The sequence below is a fragment of the Lactuca serriola genome, chromosome 5 (assembly GCF_051521515.1).
Source record: "Lactuca serriola cultivar US96UC23 chromosome 5, Lser_US96UC23_V15, whole genome shotgun sequence".
In the NCBI taxonomy this organism is placed as follows: domain Eukaryota; kingdom Viridiplantae; phylum Streptophyta; class Magnoliopsida; order Asterales; family Asteraceae; genus Lactuca; species Lactuca serriola.
The window spans coordinates 4,861,430-4,868,118 of NC_136412.1; the positions used below are offsets into that span (position 1 = coordinate 4,861,430).

Here is a 6,689-nt window from a genome sequence, read left to right on the forward strand (position 1 = left end):
AGAGAAAATAACAAAAATAGCCACTTACACCAATTACATTACAAAAATAGTCAAAAAAACCCGAAGTTGCAAAAATAACCATGAATTTCGCAGATGGAATAGTCTCATCTGCGAAATGGGCTTTCCATCTGCGAATGTACAAGCAGCTAAAGCATAACTGTGCTTTAGCTACTTGTACATTCGTAGGTGGTTTATTTTTAGTTTTTTTTCTCTATATATATTGAAATTGTAGGGTAAAATCGCAGATGGAATAGCCCCATCTGCGATTTACTCTGATTCCATCTGCGAAATTGCGGTTATTTTTTTATTTTTATTTTTATTTTTTTTAGTTTGACTATGAAATCAATTGGTTTGACTACGAAATAATGTTGTCAAACAAGAAGTTAAAGTTATGAATAAGTGTGTGGTAGATAAAACTAAAAAAAAAAAAAAAATTCAAGTCAAAAAAATAAAAAAACATGTTTACAGGCATTATGTTGATGTTGGTGATGTACGTTAGATATAACCGAGCTACAAACCAATTTATTTCATAGTCAAACTAATAAAAAAAATAAAAATAAAAAAAAATAAAAATAAAAATTTTAAAAATAACCACAATTTCGCAGATGGAATCAGAGTAAATCGCAAATGGGGCTATTCCATCTGCGATTTTACCCTACAATTTCAATATATACAGAGAAAAAAAAATAAAAAAAATAAATAAATCACCTGCGAATGTACAAGCAGCTAAAGCACAGTTGTGCTTTAGCTGCTTGTACATTCGCAGATACAAAGCCCATTTCGCAGATGGGACTATTCCATCTGCGAAATTCATGGTTATTTTTGCAACTTCGGTTTTTTTTTTTTTTTTGCTATTTTTGTAATGTAATCGGTGTAAATTGCTATTTTTGTCATTTTCTCTTAAATAAATTCAATCAAAACTCAAAAGGATTAGGAATTATTATTCTTTGGTAAAACGATGTCATATTTTCTTATACCATATATAATTTATTTTTTATTTTTTATCCATCTTGTCTTTTGCAGATAAGACATTTACCATACTTTTACTTCAAACATTTGATGATCAGTATATCTAAATTATGAAAGATAAAAAGGACAATTGAACTGAATGCTAGAAATTTATAGAGAAAAGAGACAAAATTAGGTGCATATTAATGGGTTAACCCGATTTATTAGTGCCTAATTTATATGCTTAAATAAACGTAGCTATGGCCGACCATGTTCCTCATATGCTCTATCGATGGTCCACATCCCTCCACTATCTTCTAATCGAACGGTTCACACCTCGCCACTAAGAATGAACACTTATCGACAAATAACGGTCCTTATTCATCCACGTGGCAGTAAATATGGCGTTCTTATAGCATTTGATCCGACGGTATCCCGTATTCCAATCCCCATTCCCTCCAACAAAACATTTCTTCTCCCTTCTCTCATATTCCGGTCGCCTGAATGTCTTTTCCCGATCACTTTTCCGACGACGTTTTACTCACGACTCACGGCGTTTGCTTAGAATTATGAATTCCTCTTTTCTTTCTTCAATTATAATTGTTTCTTTAAGTTTCTTGAGGTGGTTTGGTTAGGATAGGATCCTATAGGATTTGGACTTTGTGATCAGCAAAATTCCCGCGCCAGAAATTTCTGAGGACTTTTGTTTTTGGGCATAATTCAATTACGTGCAGATTGATAGCATAAAGTCAAAAAGCTAGAATTTGAAAGGTAGTTAGATGGCGGATTCAGATAATGAGTCCGGCGGAGGACACAACGGCGATCACTCGCTTCGGGAGCAAGATAGGTTTCTTCCGATAGCAAACGTGAGTAGAATCATGAAGAAAGCGCTGCCAGCAAACGCAAAGATCTCGAAAGACGCAAAGGAGACTGTACAGGAGTGTGTGTCGGAGTTCATCAGCTTTATCACCGGCGAAGCATCAGATAAGTGCCAGAGAGAGAAGCGAAAGACGATCAATGGTGACGACTTGCTATGGGCCATGACAACGTTAGGGTTTGAGGATTACGTCGAGCCCTTGAAGGTTTACTTACAGAGATTTAGAGATATGGAGGGTGAGAAGACAGCGCTCGCGGGACGACAGGGAGGCGAGAAGGACACCGCCAGTGTGGGCGGTGGAGGGAATGGCAGTGTTGTAAATATTGGAAGTAACGGAGGGGGGTTTCACGAGAATAATGGAGGAGGAGGAGCGATGTATGGCACGATGATGGGGCATCATCAACAACAACATCAAGGAGGAGGACACCTGTACGGGTCGGGTGGTTTTTATCAGTTTGGCCAAAACCCGACTGGGAAAATGGGCCCTGCTGGATATCCAGGATCCGGCCCATTAAACGGAAGGCCGACCCCGAGATAAATCAATAGTATTAAATAACCGCCAAAGTCCCGAGTATATATACAAGAGTACAAGACTACATTACGACAGTACGTGACAAAAGCCATCTCAAACACTACTATTATATTTATATACCTGAATTATAATAGATTTAGGTAATGAAAGATAACGACTTTAGGTATGGTTTTTGTATGTCATGATTAATTATTTAGGTATGTTTTGTTTTGTTTCGAGCACTTTCATTGATTGGTATTAGATTATTAGAAGGAGATTTGGTTACTTTAATTTGTTTTTATTTGGGTAGAGCAAAAGTATATAATATTTGGTCCCTTTAATACATTATCAGCTCTTCTTGTTCCTTTATTCTCTTGACAAAAGATAATATTAGTCTACGAGTTTGTACCTATATACTTGTCGTGTGAATTGTTGGTAACGTGTAAATAGTTTCAATTTTTCCGTTCAAAAAAAAAGTTTCTATTTAGGTTGCATCTTATTATAAATATACATAACAATATAAAAGACGTAGTTAAAAAGATAAATCTTATTAACATTATAAATTAAATAGTTTTGCTACCAAATGCAGTCATTAATTTGGTATAATGATATAAAGAACTGTTGGAAAGATATCTCTTAGTCAATATGTTGAGAATTTAAGAGGTTGTTTGTTTTTAATATTAAAAAAAATAAAAATAAAAATAAAAATAAAAACCATTTTGATCATTTTTGGCTGCGTTGACATGCGGATCACTTGATTTTCATATGATTCTCCTTGTTTCTCCATGTTTCAACAAGTGCAAGTTTCTCACCAAGTTTTGAGGAAGTTCAACTTCTCGTTGTTTCTTTTTTTAATCAGCAGATATAAAAGGGATGTATATGGATACGATAAAAGTAGCTTTTTCACACAAGTGCAATACAAAGTTCATATACATTTCACAGAGTGCAATTACATGTAATGTAAAGTATTGTGTGTGAGAGTGACTTGTGTGTTTGTGCAATAGTTGTAAAACACATATGTGCATCATCGGTGAACCCACAAACATTACATACCTTCCTTCATCGCCGAGCACCCCCATGCCGGACATGCTGCTTTTCCGTGAACCACTCATTTCCGTAAGCAAATAGCCATATTTACTTGTAGAAAACCTAACCTACATTCACCCGTCTACCCACGTGTTCTATCACCAAATCCAGCCAAAAACCGACCATAAAAAACTACAATCTTAACTGTGACAACCCGAAAAATTTTTGCTTTGAAAGCTCAGTCAGTCAACTCAACTGAGTGTCAGACTCATTGGTAATGAGTTCTAGCCTGTTTAAAGGTCATTCTAAAGAGTTTTAAGCCTAATACACACAAGAAACGAGTGTTAGGAAGTACCTGCTAGAGCCACAATATAGCATGCAAACCTTAAACTCCATCAAGACGAGTTTACGGCCAAGTTACCAAGAGTTTACGGCCGTAAACTCAAGGGGGCCGTAAACTCACCTCTCTATATATAAAACTCGGCCAGTTTTCTCATTCCTCCTTTCCTTGGCCAATTTTTCTTCAAATCCTCTCAAGTATCATCCAACTTTTCATCTTAGATCTTTAAAAGTTGTAAGTGTTCTTCTTTGATTAGTTAATACATCTCTTAATCTAGCTTCATACATTAATTTCATCCATAGAAATCATCTTTTCTTAGATCTTCAAGAAACACCAAGAACACACACTAGTGTTCTTGGCCAAAATCAACCATTTCAAGCCTCTATATCGTAAGTACTCTTCCTTACACATCATATCTAGTAGGAGGCATTGAATTACAACATTGAAACATGCCGTTTCCCATGAAGATCATGAGTTTCTGGCCCAAGATCTTCCTTGGTCGTAAACTCCATGTTATGGCATGTTTGAGCCTTAAACTCTTCCAGCAAGCAAGCCTTTGACCTTGAACCCTTAATGGATGTTAATAGGACCTCAAACTACTCTCAAATGCATAATGGTCATGTGTTTATGGCTGTAAACTCCTTTGGGCCGTAAACTCATCAAAAGCCTCCACTGGTTTGGTCTTTCTCATCCTTGTGTAGAGCAAAAGTCCATCAAGCTTCCCTAGCCTTCAAACAAACACCTATGCATGTTTGACCATGAGTTTATGGCCGTAAACTCCCTTTGGCCATAAACCTATGGTAGTAAACTCTTGTTAGTGCCATTCCACACTCCTTAGTCCAATCACATGTGATTCCAACACTTAGTCAACGTGTTTACTAGTCCTGGAAGGTGTTTCCTTTCATATAGTTGCTTATAGACACTATATTCATGCCAATTTATGTCATTTAGGACTTATTGTGTCTCAGGACTTCATTCGTGGAACTTCACATCCTTACGTGTGTATTCGTTGAATCACCCACATCAGGTGAGTTCATACCCCGTAATAAATCTTTTAACTGTTTTAAATGCTTTTAAGGGGGGGGGGGGGGCGAATACACGTTTAACACAATGATAATTGTATAAATGTTTGTTATATATACATTGCTTATGTCTTCTCTAAGTGATCAAAACATTTCAAAAACCCTTTTAAAGTTATGTTACTTCATAGTTTAACAAAACTCCATTTTTAAAGTATAAGCATAACTTAGTAGATAAATGAGTCTTTTTAATATCAGTTCAAGTAAAACATTAGTAAACTATAATGGGTATAGTTTAGCGATTCAATTCATAGTAGATACAATTCATCATATAACAGACGTTTCTTTCAAATTGGCCAAAACTTTGTTCAACAAAGAGTCCATTACTATCAGTCGTCATGAATTGGCGTGGTCCTCACCATACTAAGTTCATTTGTTTCCATCACCTCGACCGTCAAATTCTCGAAACCTTCGTCATTCATATCAACAGTCTGACTTAAACCTCAGTTTTATTTTTCGTATTCTAAACCCCGAAGAACTCGTGCGAAGAGTACTTCGTCCTCCAAAGCCTTATCGTCAGATGTCCGCAAACCGTCACGAAGTACCACTCGTCCTGCAGACCAAGTTCGAGCATAGAGGCTAAGGACGAATACAAACCACCTATCATTATTCAATGTATACGCGAGAGTGGTATATGATTTTGATTACACATATCTAGTATGTGTGTTTCTGCCCTATCTCCTGTTCCTTGTTTGGTTGTGGACCTGGGGAAGAGTCGCACATCCGACCGTCTTACTTACCCTAATCATATACAACTTGTATACACGAGGTAAGGAGAGATGGACTGAGTATGAAAACCTATGATGAACACTAGGGCAAAGTTGCTAGGTCTACGAGTGAGTATTCTGCCAATCAAAGGAGAGCAACCCTGTGGCACTATAAGAAAGCTAATTTCAGGACGAAATTCCATCTAATGGGGGGGGGGGATGATGTGACAACCCAAAAAATTTCTACTTTAAAAGCTCAGTCAGTCAACTCAACTGAGTGTCAGACTCAGTGGTAATGAGTTCTAGCCTGGTTAAAGGTCATTCTAAGGAGTTTTAAGCCTAATACACTCAAGAAACGAGTGTTAGGAAGTACCTGCTAGAGCCACAGTATAGCATGCAAACCTTAAACTCCATCAAGAGGAGTTTACGGCCAAGTTACCAAGAGTTTACGGTCCTAAATTCAAGGGGGCCGTAAACTCACCTCTATATATATATAACTTTGCCATTTTTCTCATTCCTCCTTTCCTTGGCCGATTTTTCTTCAAATCCTCTCAAATATCATCCAACTTTTCATCCTAGATCTTCAAAAGTTGTAAGTGTTCTTCTTTGATTAGTTAATACATCTCTTAATCTAGCTTCATCCATTGATTTTATCCACAGAAATCATCTTTTCTTAGATCTTCAAGAAACACCAAGAACACACACTAGTGTTCTTGGCCAAAATCAGCCATTTCAAGCCTCTATATCGTAAGTACTCTTCCTTACACTTCATATCTAGTAGGAGGCATTGAATTACAACATTGAAACATGCCGTTTCCCATGAAGATCATGAGTTTACGGCCCAAGATCTTCCTTGGTCGTAAACTCCATGTTATGGCATGTTTGAGCCTTAAACTCTTCCAGCAAGCAAGCCTTTGACCTTGAACCCTTAATGGATGTTAATAGGACCTCAAACTACTCTCAAATGCATAATGGTCATGTGTTTATGGCTGTAAACTCCTTTGGGCCGTAAACTCCCTTTGGCCATAATCCCATGGTAGTAAACTCTTGTTAGTTCCATTCTACACTCCTTAGTCCAATCACATGTGATTCCAACACTTGGTCAAAGTGTTTCCTAGTCCCAGAAGGTGTTTCCTTTCATATAGTTGCTTATGGACACTATATTAATGCCAAGATATGTCATTTAGGACTCATTGTGTCT

General features: G+C 37.0%; 1 pseudogene; it reads left to right on the forward strand.

Moving 5' to 3' along the window:
• The first annotated feature begins 1,255 nt into the window (after positions 1–1,255).
• Positions 1,256–2,679, forward strand: LOC145051826 (nuclear transcription factor Y subunit B-3 pseudogene; annotated as a pseudogene).
• The last annotated feature ends 4,010 nt before the right edge of the window (positions 2,680–6,689 follow it).